Genomic DNA, 14,877 nt, shown 5'->3' with positions numbered 1-14,877 from the left:
ATCACCTTCATAATTTGTATTTATATTAGATTTTACACGGCTAATACATTTGCATACTCAATTGTAAATTTGTAAACAAAAAGTCCCGTATCCACATCATAATTTGTATTTATATTAGTTTACACAAGGCTAATACATTCGCATACTCAATTGTAAATTTGTAAACAAAAAGTTCACAACTCAGCTAACAATGCCGATATCACCTTCATAATTTATATTAGATTTTACACGGCTAATACATTTGCATACTCAATTGTAAATTTGTAAACAAAAAGTTCACAACTCAGGTAATAATGCCCGTATCCACATCATAATTGGTATTTATATTAGTTTACACAAGGCTACTACATTTGCATACGCAATTGTAAATTTGTAAACAAAAAGTTCACAACTCAGCTAACAATGCCGATATCACCTTCATAATTTATATTAGATTTTACACGGCTAATACATTTGCATACTCAATTGTAAATTTGTAAACAAAAAGTTCACAACTCAGCTAATAATACCGATATCACCTTCAGAATTTGTATTTATATTAGATTTTACACGGCTAATACATTTGCATACTCAATTGTAAATTTGTAAACAAAAAGTTCACAACTCAGCTAATAATGCCGATATCACCTTCATAATTTGTATTTATATTAGATTTTACACGGCTAATACATTTGCATACTCAATTGTAAATTTGTAAACAAAAAGTCCCGTATCCACATCATAATTGGTATTTATATTAGTTTACACGGATAATACATTCGCATACTCAATTATAAATTTGTAAACAAAAAGTTCACAACTCAGTTAATAATGCCGATATCACCTTCATAATTTGTATTTATATTAGTTTTTACACGGCTAATACATTTGCATACTTAATTGTGAATTTGTAAACAAAAAGTTCACAACTCAGCTAATAATGCCGATATCCACATCATAATTTGTATTTATATTAGTTTTCACAAGGCTAATACATTTGCATACTCAATTGAAAATTTGTAAACAAAAAGTTCACAACTCAGCTAATAATGCCGATATCACCTTCATAATTTGTATTTATATTAGATTTTACACGGCTAATACATTTGCATACTCAATTGTAAATTTGTAAACAAAAAGTCCCGTATCCACATCATAATTTGTATTTATATTAGTTTACACAAGGCTAATACATTCGCATACTCAATTGTAAATTTGTAAACAAAAAGTTCACAACTCAGCTAATAATACCGATATCACCATCATAATTTATATTAGATTTTACACGGCTAATACATTTGCATACTCAATTGTAAATTTGTAAACAAAAAGTTTGCAACTCAGGTAATAATGCCCGTATCCACATCATAATTTGCATGTATATTAGTTTACACAAGGCTAATACATTTGCATACTCAATTGTAAATTTGTAAACAAAAAGTTCACAACTCAGCTAACAATGCCGATATCACCTTCATAATTTATATTAGATTTTACACGGCTAATACATTTGTATACTCAATTGTAAATTTCTAAACAAAAAGTTCACAACTCAGGTAATAATGCCCGTATCCACATCATAATTGGTATTTATATTAGTTTACACAAGGCTAATACATTTGCATACTCAATTGTAAATTTGTAAACAAAAGTTCACAAATCAGCTAATAATACCGATATCACCTTCAGAATTTGTATTTATATTAGATTTAACAAGGCTAATACATTTGCATACTCAATTGTAAATTTGTAAACAAAAAGTTCACAACTCAGGTAATAAAGGAAGCTAACTTCGGCATGGCGAAGTTTGTATACCCTTGCAGATTGGTTTTGATATTTATATTATAAATTATAATGCCGAAAACAGACACTAAACAGAGTTTCATAACATTTTTTCTATATTTATTATGTTTACAGTTTGACAGTTACAGTTTTACATTCCCAGCCTTACATTTTCTCTACATCTACGGATCGCTTCTATGGCAGCTATAAGATATAGTTGTCCGATTTTTATGAAATTTATACCAAAATTCTATAATAATAAGTAAAGCTCATATCTCAGAGTAGATGAAAATACGTTGAAAAACAACGAAGTTATAATTTTTTCTATTACTTTCCCTATCGTTCCTATAGCAGCTATAAGATATAGTCGTCCGATTTTCATAAAATTTTTACCAAAATTCTAAAATAATAATAAAAAGATTATATCTCAAAGTAGATGAAAATACGTTGAAAAACAACGAAGTTATAATTTTTGTCCCATTTCCTGATCGTTCCTATGGCAGCTATAAGATATAGTGGTCCGATTTTCATAAAATTTTTACCAAAATTCTGGAATAATACAAAATGGCTATATCTCAAAAATGATGCAAAAATATTGAAAAACACCCAAGTTATAATTTTTTTTTCTGAAAATTTATCGAACATTTGTATGGCAGCTATATGATATAGTCGTCCGATCCGGCCCGTTCCGACATATATAGCAGTGAGAGTATATAGAAGACTATATGCAAAGTTTCATTCAGATAGCTTTAAAACTGAGGGACTAGTTTGCGTAGAAACGGACAGACGGACGGACAGACGGACAGACGGACGGACAGACGGACAGACGGACATGGCTAGATCGACTCGGCTGTTGATGCTGATCAAGAATATATATACTTTATGGGGTCGGAAACGTCTCCTTCATCATAATTTGTATGTATATTAGTTTACACAAGGCTAATACATTTGTATACTCAATTGTAAATTTGTAAACAAAAAGTTCACAGCTCAGATAATAATGCATATATCCACTTCATAATTTGTATTTATATTAGTTTTTACACGGCTAATACATTTGCATACTCAATTGTAAATTTGTAAACAAAAAGTTCACAACTCAGGTAATAATGCCCGTATCCACATCATAATTTGTATTTATATTAGTTTACACAAGGCTAATACATTTGCATACTCAATTGTAAATTTGTAAACAAAAAGTTCACAACTCAGCTAACAATTCCGATATCACCTTCATAATTTATATTAGATTTTACACGGCTAATACATTTGCATACTCAATTGTAAATTTGTAAACAAAAAGTTCACAACTCAGGTAATAATGCCCGTATCCACATCATAATTGGTATTTATATTAGTTTACACAAGGCTACTACATTTGCATACTCAATTGTAAATTTGTAAACAAAAAGTTCACAAATCAGCTAATAATACCGATATCACCTTCAGAATTTGTATTTATATTAGATTTAACAAGGCTAATACATTTGCATACTCAATTGTAAATTTGTAAACAAAAAGTTCACAACTCAGCTAATAATGCCGATATTACCTTCAGAATTTGTATTTATATTAGATTTTACACGGCTAATACATTTGCATACTCAATTGTAAATTTGTAAACAAAAAGTTCACAACTCAGCTAATAATGCCGATATCACCTTCATAATTTGTATTTATACTAGATTTTACACGGATAATACATTTGCATACTCAATTGTAAATTTGTAAACAAAAAGTTCACAACTCGGGTAATAATGCCCGTATCCACATCATAATTTGTATTCATATTAGTTTTCACAAGTCTAATACATTTGCATACTCAATTAAAAATTTGTAAACAAAAAGTTCCCAACTCAGCTAATAATACCGATATCACCTTCAGAATTTGTATTTATATTAGATTTTACACGGCTAATACATTTGCATACTCAATTGTAAATTTGTAAACAAAAAGTTCACAACTCAGCTAATAATGCCGATATCACCTTCATAATTTGTATTTATACTAGATTTTACACGGATAATACATTTGCATACTCAATTGTAAATTTGTAAACAGAAAGTTCACAACTCAGGTAATAATGCCCGTATCCACATCGTAATTTGTATTTATATTAGTTTTCACAAGGCTAATACATTTGCATACTCAATTGAAAATTTGTAAACAAAAAGTCCCGTATCCACATCATAATTTGTATTTATATTAGTTTACACAAGGCTAATACATTCGCATACTCAATTATAAATTTGTAAACAAAAAGTTCACAACTCAGCTAATAATGCCGATATTACCTTCAGAATTTGTATTTATACTAGATTTTACACGGATAATACATTTGCATACTCAATTGTAAATTTGTAAACAAAAAGTTCACAACTCAGCTAATAATGCCGATATCACCTTCATAATTTGTATTTATACTAGATTTTACACGGATAATACATTTGCATACTCAATTGTAAATTTGTAAACAAAAAGTTCACAACTCAGCTAATAATGCCGATATCACCTTCATAATTTGTATTTATATTAGATTTTACACGGCTAATACATTTGCATACTCAATTGTAAATTTGTAAACAAAAAGTCCCGTATCCACATCATAATTTGTATTTATATTAGTTTACACAAGGCTAATACATTCGCATACTCAATTGTAAATTTGTAAACAAAAAGTTCACAACTCAGCTAATAATACCGATATCACCTTCATAATTTATATTAGATTTTACACGGCTAATACATTTGCATACTCAATTGTAAATTTGTAAACAAAAAGTTTACAACTCAGGTAATAATGCCCATATCCACATCATAATTTGCATGTATATTAGTTTACACAAGGCTAATACATTTGCATACTCAATTGTAAATTTGTAAACAAAAAGTTCACAACTCAGCTAACAATGCCGATATCACCTTCATAATTTATATTAGATTTTACACGGCTAATACATTTGCATACTCAATTGTAAATTTGTAAACAAAAAGTTCACAACTCAGGTAATAATGCCCGTATCCACATCATAAATGGTATTTATATTAGTTCACACAAGGCTACTACATTTGCATACTCAATTGTAAATTTGTAAACAAAAAGTTCACAACTCAGCTAATAATACCGATATCATCTTCAGAATTTGTATTTATATTAGATTTAACAAGGCTAATACATTTGCATACTCAATTCTAAATTTGTAAACAAAAAATTCACAACACAGCTAACAATACCGATATCACCTTCAGAATTTGTATTTATATTAGATTTTACACGGCTAATACATTTGCATACTCAATTGTAAATTTGTAAACAAAAAGTTCACAACTCAGCTAATAATGCCGATATCACCTTCATAATTTGTATTTATATTAGATTTTACACGGCTAATACATTTGCATATCACCTTCATAATTTATATTAGATTTTACTCGGCTAATACATTTGCATACTCAATTGTAAATTTGTAAACAAAAAGTTTACAACTCAGGTAATAATGCCCGTATCCACATCATAATTTGCATGTATATTAGTTTACACAAGGCTAATACATTTGCATACTCAATTGTAAATTTGTAAACAAAAAGTTCACAACTCAGCTAACAATGCCGATATCACCTTCATAATTTATATTAGATTTTACACGGCTAATACATTTGCATACTCAATTGTAAATTTGTAAACAAAAAGTTCACAACTCAGGTAATAATGCCCGTATCCACATCATAATTGGTATTTATATTAGTTTACACAAGGCTACTACATTTGCATACTCAATTGTAAATTTGTAAACAAAAAGTTCACAACTCAGCTAATAATACCGATATCATCTTCAGAATTTGTATTTATATTAGATTTAACAAGGCTAATACATTTGCATACTAAATTCTAAATTTGTAAACAAAAAATTCACAACACAGCTAACAATACCGATATCACCTTCAGAATTTGTATTTATATTAGATTTTACACGGCTAATACATTTGCATGCTCAATTGTAAATTTGTAAACAAAAAGTTCACAACTCAGCTAATAATGCCGATATCACCTTCATAATTTGTATTTATATTAGATTTTACACGGCTAATACATTTGCATACTCAATTGTAAATTTGTAAACAAAAAGTCCCGTATCCACATCATAATTTGTATTTATATTAGTTTACACAAGGCTAATACATTCGCATACTCAATTATAAATTTGTAAACAAAAAGTTCACAACTCAGATAATAATGCATATATCCACTTCAGAATTTGTATTTATATTAGATTTTACACGGCTAATACATTTGCATACTCAATTGTAAATTTGTAAACAAAAAGTCCCGTATCCACATCATAATTTGTATTTATATTAGTTTACACAAGGCTAATACATTCGCATACTCAATTATAAATTTGTAAACAAAAAGTTCACAACTCACCTAATAATGCCTATATTACCTTCAGAATTTGTATTTATATTAGATTTTACACGGCTAATACATTTGCATACTCAATTGTAAATTTGTAAACAAAAAGTTCACAACTCAGGTAATAATGCCCGTATCCACATCATAATTTGTATGTATATTAGTTTACACAAGGCTAATACATTTGTATACTCAATTGTAAATTTGTAAACAAAAAGTTCACAGCTCAGATAATAATGCATATATCCACTTCATAATTTGTATTTATATTAGTTTACACAAGGCTAATACATTTGCATACGCAATTGTAAATTTGTAAACAAAAAGTTCACAACTCAGCTAACAATGCCGATATCACCTTCATAATTTATATTAGATTTTACACGGCTAATACATTTGCTTACTCAATTGTAAATTTGTAAACAAAAAGTTCACAACTCAGCTAATAATACCGATATCACCTTCAGAATTTGTATTTATATTAGATTTTACACGGCTAATACATTTGCATACTCAATTGTAAATTTGTAAACAAAAAGTTCACAACTCAGCTAATAATGCCGATATCACCTTCATAATTTGTATTTATATTAGATTTTACACGGCTAATACATTTGCATACTCAATTGTAAATTTGTAAACAAAAAGTCCCGTATCCACATCATAATTTGTATTTATATTAGTTTACACAAGGCTAATACATTCGCACACTCAATTATAAATTTGTAAACAAAAAGTTCACAACTCAGCTAATAATGCCGATATCACCTTCAGAATTTGTATTTATATTAGATTTTACACGGCTAATACATTTGCATACTGAATTGTAAATTTGTAAACAAAAAGTTCACAACTCAGCTAACAATGCCGTTATCACCTTCATAATTTATATTAGATTTTACACGGCTAATACATTTGCATACTCAATTGTAAATTTGTAAACAAAAAGTTCACAACTCAGCTAATAATGCCGATATTACCTTCAGAATTTGTATTTATATTAGATTTTACACGGCTAATACATTTGCATACTCAATTGTAAATTTGTAAACAAAAAAGTTTACAACTCAGGTAATAATGCCCGTATCCACATCATAATTTGTATTTATATTAGTTTACACAAGGCTAATACATTTGCATACTCAATTGTAAATTTGTAAACAAAAAGTTCACAACTCAGATAATAATGCATATATCCACTTCAGAATTTGTATTTATATTAGATTTTACACGGCTAATACATTTGCATACTCAATTGTAAATTTGTAAACAAAAAGTTCACAACTCAGGTAATAATGCCCGTATCCACATCATAATTGGTATTTATATTACTTTACACAAGGCTAATACATTTGCATACTCAATTGTAAATTTGTAAACAAAAAGTTCACAACTCAGCTAATAATGCCGATATCACCTTCATAATTTGTATTTATATTAGATTTTACACGGCTAATACATTTGCATACTCAATTGTAAGTTTGTAAACAAAAAGTCCCGTATCCACATCATAATTCGTATTTATATTAGTTTACACAAGGCTAATACATTCGCATACTCAATTATAAATTTGTAAACAAAAAGTTCACAACTCAGCTAATAATGCCGATATTACCTTCAGAATTTCTATTTATATTATATTTTACACGGCTAATACATTTGCATACTCAATTGTAAATTTGTAAACAAAAAGTTCACAACTCAGCTAATAATGCCGATATCACCTTCAGAATTTGTATTTATATTAGATTTTACACGGCTAATACATTTGCATACTCAATTGTAAATTTGTAAACAAAAAGTTCACAACTCAGTTAATAATGCCGATATCACCTTCATAATTTGTATTTATATTATATTTTACACGGCTAATACATTTGCATACTCAATTGTAAATTTCACCTTCAGAATTTGTATTTATATTAGATTTTACACGGCTAATACATTTGCATACTCAATTGTAAATTTGTAAACAAAAAGTTCACAACTCAGTTAATAATGCCGATATCACCTTCATAATTTGTATTTATATTACATTTTACACGGCTAATACATTTGCATACTCAATTGTAAATTTGTAAACAAAAAGTTCACAACTCAGCTAATAATGCCGATATCACCTTCAGAATTTGTATTTATATTAGATTTTACACGGCTAATACATTTGCATACTCAATTGTAAATTTGTAAACAAAAAGTCCCCTATCCACATCATAATTGGTATTTATATTAGTTTACACAAGGCTAATACATTCGCATACACAATTATAAATTGGTAAGCAAAAGGTTCACAACTCAGCTAATAATGCCGATATCACCTTCAGAATTTGTATTTATATTAGATTTTACACGGCTAATACATTCGCATACTCAATTGTAAATTTGTAAACAAAAAGTTCACAACTCAGATAATAATGCATATATCCACTTCATAATTGTATTTATATTAGTTTTCACACGGCTAATACATTTGCATACTCAATTGTAAATTTGTAAACAAAAAGTTCACAACTCAGATAATAATGCATATATCCACTTCATAATTGTATTTATATTAGTTTTCACACGGCTAATACATTTGTATACTCAATTGTAAATTTGTAAACAAAAAGTTAACAACTCAGATAATAATTCATAATTTGTATTTATATTAGTTTTTACACGGCTAATACATTTGCATACTCAATTGTAAATTTGTAAACAAAAAGACCCGTATCTACATCATAATTGGTATTTATATTAGTTTACACAAGGCTAATACATTCGCATACGCAATTGTAAATTTGTAAACAAAAAGTTCACAACTCAGCTAACAATGCCGATATCACCTTCATAATTTGTATTTATATTAGATTTTACACGGCTAATACATTTGCATACTCAATTGTAAATTTGTAAACAAAAAGTCCCGTATCCACATCATAATTTGTATTTATATTAGTTTACACAAGGCTAATACATTCGCATACTCAATTATAAATTTGTAAACAAAAAGTTCACAACTCAGCTAATAATGCCGATATCACCTTCATAATTTGTATTTATATTAGATTTTACACGGCTAATACATTTGCATACTCAATTGTAAATTTCACCTTCAGAATTTGTATTTATATTAGATTTTACACGGCTAATACATTTGCATACTCAATTGTAAATTTGTAAACAAAAAGTTCACAACTCAGTTAATAATGCCGATATCACCTTCATAATTTGTATTTATATTAGATTTTACACGGCTAATACATTTGCATACTCAATTGTAAATTTGTAAACAAAAAGTTCACAACTCAGCTAATAATGCCGATATCACCTTCAGAATTTGTATTTATATTAGATTTTACACGGCTAATACATTTGCATACTCAATTGTAAATTTGTAAACAAAAAGTCCCCTATCCACATCATAATTGGTATTTATATTAGTTTACACAAGGCTAATACATTCGCATACACAATTATAAATTTGTAAGCAAAAGGTTCACAACTCAGCTAATAATGCCGATATCACCTTCAGAATTTGTATTTATATTAGATTTTACACGGCTAATACATTCGCATACTCAATTGTAAATTTGTAAACAAAAAGTTCACAACTCAGATAATAATGCATATATCCACTTCATAATTGTATTTATATTAGTTTTCACACGGCTAATACATTTGCATACTCAATTGTAAATTTGTAAACAAAAAGTTCACAACTCAGATAATAATGCATATATCCACTTCATAATTGTATTTATATTAGTTTTCACACGGCTAATACATTTGTATACTCAATTGTAAATTTGTAAACAAAAAGTTAACAACTCAGATAATAATTCATAATTTGTATTTATATTAGTTTTTACACGGCTAATACATTTGCATACTCAATTGTAAATTTGTAAACAAAAAGACCCGTATCTACATCATAATTGGTATTTATATTAGTTTACACAAGGCTAATACATTCGCATACGCAATTGTAAATTTGTAAACAAAAAGTTCACAACTCAGCTAACAATGCCGATATCACCTTCATAATTTATATTAGATTTTACACGGCTAATACATTTGCATACTCAATTGTAAATTTGTAAACAAAAAGTTCACAACTCAGCTAATAATGCCGATATCACCTTCATAATTTGTATTTATATTAGATTTTACACGGCTAATACATTTGCATACTCAATTGTAAATTTGTAAACAAAAAGTCCCGTATCCACATCATAATTTGTATTTATATTAGTTTACACAAGGCTAATACATTCGCATACTCAATTATAAATTTGTAAACAAAAAGTTCACAACTCAGCTAATAATGCCGATATCACCTTCAGAATTTGTATTTATATTAGATTCTACACGGCTAATACATTTGCATACTGAATTGTAAATTTGTAAACAAAAAGTTCACAACTCAGCTAACAATGCCGTTATCACCTTCATAATTTATATTAGATTTTACACGGCTAATACATTTGCATACTCAATTGTAAATTTGTAAACAAAAAGTTCAAAACTCAGCTAATAATGCCGATATTACCTTCAGAATTTGTATTTATATTAGATTTTACACGGCTAATACATTTGCATACTCAATTGTAAATTTGTAAACAAAAAAGTTCACAACTCAGGTAATAATGCCCGTATCCACATCATAATTTGTATTTATATTAGTTTACACAAGGCTAATACATTTGCATACTCAATTGTAAATTTGTAAAAAAAAAGTTCACAACTCAGATAATAATGCATATATCCACTTCAGAATTTGTATTTATATTAGATTTTACACGGCTAATACATTTGCATACTCAATTGTACATTTGTAAACAAAAAGTTCACAACTCAGGTAATAATGCCCGTATCCACATCATAATTGGTATTTATATTACTTTACACAAGGCTAATACATTTGCATACTCAATTGTAAATTTGTAAACAAAAAGTTCACAACTCAGCTAATAATGCCGATATCACCTTCATAATTTGTATTTATATTAGATTTTACACGGCTAATACATTTGCATACTCAATTGTAAGTTTGTAAACAAAAAGTCCCGTATCCACATCATAATTCGTATTTATATTAGTTTACACAAGGCTAATACATTCGCATACTCAATTATAAATTTGTAAACAAAAAGTTCACAACTCAGCTAATAATGCCGATATTACCTTCAGAATTTCTATTTATATTATATTTTACACGGCTAATACATTTGCATACTCAATTGTAAATTTGTAAACAAAAAGTTCACAACTCAGCTAATAATGCCGATATCACCTTCAGAATTTGTATTTATATTAGATTTTACACGGCTAATACATTTGCATACTCAATTGTAAATTTGTAAACAAAAAGTTCACAACTCAGTTAATAATGCCGATATCACCTTCATAATTTGTATTTATATTAGATTTTACACGGCTAATACATTTGCATACTCAATTGTAAATTTCACCTTTAGAATTTGTATTTATATTAGATTTTACACGGCTAATACATTTGCATACTCAATTGTAAATTTGTAAACAAAAAGTTCACAACTCAGTTAATAATGCCAATATCACCTTCATAATTTGTATTTATATTACATTTTACACGGCTAATACATTTGCATACTCAATTGTAAATTTGTAAACAAAAAGTTCACAACTCAGCTAATAATGCCGATATCACCTTCTGAATTTGTATTTATATTAGATTTTACACGGCTAATACATTTGCATACTCAATTGTAAATTTGTAAACAAAAAGTCCCCTATCCACATCATAATTGGTATTTATATTAGTTTACACAAGGCTAATACATTCGCATACACAATTATAAATTTGTAAGCAAAAGGTTCACAACTCAGCTAATAATGCCGATATCACCTTCAGAATTTGTATTTATATTAGATTTTACACGGCTAATACATTCGCATACTCAATTGTAAATTTGTAAACAAAAAGTTCACAACTCAGATAATAATGCATATATCCACTTCATAATTGTATTTATATTAGTTTTCACACGGCTAATACATTTGCATACTCAATTGTAAATTTGTAAACAAAAAGTTCACAACTCAGATAATAATGCATATATCCACTTCATAATTGTATTTATATTAGTTTTCACACGGCTAATACATTTGTATACTCAATTGTAAATTTGTAAACAAAAAGTTAACAACTCAGATAATAATTCATAATTTGTATTTATATTAGTTTTTACACGGCTAATACATTTGCATACTCAATTGTAAATTTGTAAACAAAAAGACCCGTATCTACATCATAATTGGTATTTATATTAGTTTACACAAGGCTAATACATTCGCATACGCAATTGTAAATTTGTAAACAAAAAGTTCACAACTCAGCTAACAATGCCGATATCACCTTCATAATTTATATTAGATTTTACACGGCTAATACATTTGCATACTCAATTGTAAATTTGTAAACAAAAATTTCACAACTCAGCTAATAATACCGATATCACCTTCAGAATTTGTATTTATCCTGCAGTACCATTCATCAACAATTCATCAACGTTTCATCAATAGCCGAAGGGGTGTTGTTGATGATTCATCGATGAATGTCCATGCAAATTACTGATGAATTTAACATGGGCATGTCATAGGCATTCATCAACAACAATTCATCAACAATTAATCATCATTTCATCGATGAATTGTTGATGAATTACTGATGAAAGACTGATGAAATGTTGATTAATTGTTGATGATTCATCGATGAATTGTTGATGAATTGTTGATGAATCATCAACAATTCATCAACATTTCATCAGCCTTTAATCAACAATTCATCATCAATTCATCGATGAATTGTTGATGATTTTTTTTTTCATATATAAAAATAAAACTCTTAAATTTTTATTAATATGATTTATTCTTACTAATTCTATACCAAAACTAAAACACAAATATAAAAAATTAAGATTAAACATCCATATATTAAAAGGCCTTAAGGTTTTTTTGATCCTTGGTGTTCCGCTTTCTATTCATGAAGACCAAATTTATTGCGCAGTATCTTCTCTGGAGGCTCAGTTTTAGTCACTTGGGAAATTGCATCTACAGAAAAAATTATAATTAATCAAGGGAAAATATAATTTCATTAAATAAAATTACCCAATATATTGGCCATTACTGCAGTCTGAAAAGAAAATACATACATAATATGTACATATATAAATATAATATATTAATATATTATATACATATAATAAATAAAATAATATACATATGTACATTTATAGGCTTCTATTTAATTAAGAACAATCTTTTTACTCACCTTTTTTTATATTCCAATATGGCCCGGAACGTAATTATTGAATTATTTGATTTCTTAACATTTTTAACACACGACACTTCTGCAGTGGAGAACACTTCAACTTGTAATGTAAAGGGAATAAGAAGAAGCAAGACGAAACCGAAAACCGCTGCTCCGAAAATATGGAGTCGAACCTTCGAGAATCTATTTTAATTGCGTCTTCTACTTTGTTTCGGACTAAAAAAAAACGAAGCCCATGCAAATTGTTTTTGTTTTTTTTTGCATGCACCAACAAATCGGACTCGAAGGGAGTTCGGGTCTCCGAAGGGAGTTCGGGTTCAAGTAGCAGTCGGCAGAGCGTCGGTTCTGTCGGCGTCGCAGTCGGCGCGTTGATGAATTTTTGATGAAAAGGCCTATTGATGAAATGTGGTACTGCAGGGTATATTAGATTTTACACGGCTAATACATTCGCATACTCAATTGTAAATTTGTAAACAAAAAGTCCCGTATCCACATCATAATAATAATGATACATTCGCATACTCAATTATAAATTTGTAAACAAAAGGTTCACAACTCAGCTAATAATGCCGATATCACCTTCAGAATTTGTATTTATATTAGATTTTACACGGCTAATACATTCGCATACTCAATTGTAAATTTGTAAACAAAAAGTTCACAACTCAGCTAATATTGCCGATATCACCTTCAGAATTTGTATTTATATTAGATTTTACACGGCTAATACATTTGCATACTCAATTGTAAATTTGTAAACAAAAAGTCCCGTATCCACATCATAATTGGTATTTATATTAGTTTACACAAGGCTAATATATTCGCATACTCAATTATAAATTTGTAAACAAAAGGTTCACAACTCAGCTAATAATGCCGATATCACCTTCAGAATTTGTATTTATATTAGATTTTACACGGCTAATACATTCGCATACTCAATTGTAAATTTGTAAACAAAAAGTTCACAACTCAGCTAATAATGCCGATATCACCTTCAGAATTTGTATTTATATTAGATTTTACACGGCTAATACATTTGCATACTCAATTGTAAATTTGTAAACAAAAAGTCCCGTATCCACATCATAATTGGTATTTATATTAGTTTACACAAGGCTAATACATTCGCATACTCAATTATAAATTTGTAAACAAAAGGTTCACAACTCAGCTAATAATGCCGATATCACCTTCAGAATTTGTATTTATATTAGATTTTACACGGCTAATACATTCGCATACTCAATTGTAAATTTGTAAACAAAAAGTCCCGTATCCACATCATAATTGGTATTTATATTAGTTTACACAAGGCTAATACATTCGCATACTCAATTATAAATTTGTAAACAAAAGGTTCACAACTCAGCTAATAATGCCGATATCACCTTCAGAATTTGT

The 14,877-nt window shown here is 28.4% G+C and overlaps 1 long non-coding RNA gene across 1 annotated transcript; it reads right to left on the bottom strand.

Moving 5' to 3' along the window:
• Nucleotides 1-13,111: 13,111 nt before the first annotated feature.
• LOC121503254 (uncharacterized) lies at nt 13,112-13,580 on the bottom strand. Its single transcript, XR_005991337.2, has 3 exons — nt 13,474-13,580; nt 13,311-13,335; nt 13,112-13,253 (listed from the first exon to the last, which is right to left on the bottom strand). It is a non-coding gene; the product is annotated as an uncharacterized lncRNA (long non-coding RNA).
• Nucleotides 13,581-14,877: the final 1,297 nt, after the last annotated feature.

This window comes from Drosophila kikkawai, unplaced genomic scaffold, assembly GCF_030179895.1.
Source record: "Drosophila kikkawai strain 14028-0561.14 unplaced genomic scaffold, DkikHiC1v2 scaffold_192, whole genome shotgun sequence".
NCBI classification, from domain to species: domain Eukaryota; kingdom Metazoa; phylum Arthropoda; class Insecta; order Diptera; family Drosophilidae; genus Drosophila; species Drosophila kikkawai.
Note: the sequence above shows the minus strand (reverse complement) of the source record. Positions and strands in the feature narration are given on the sequence as shown.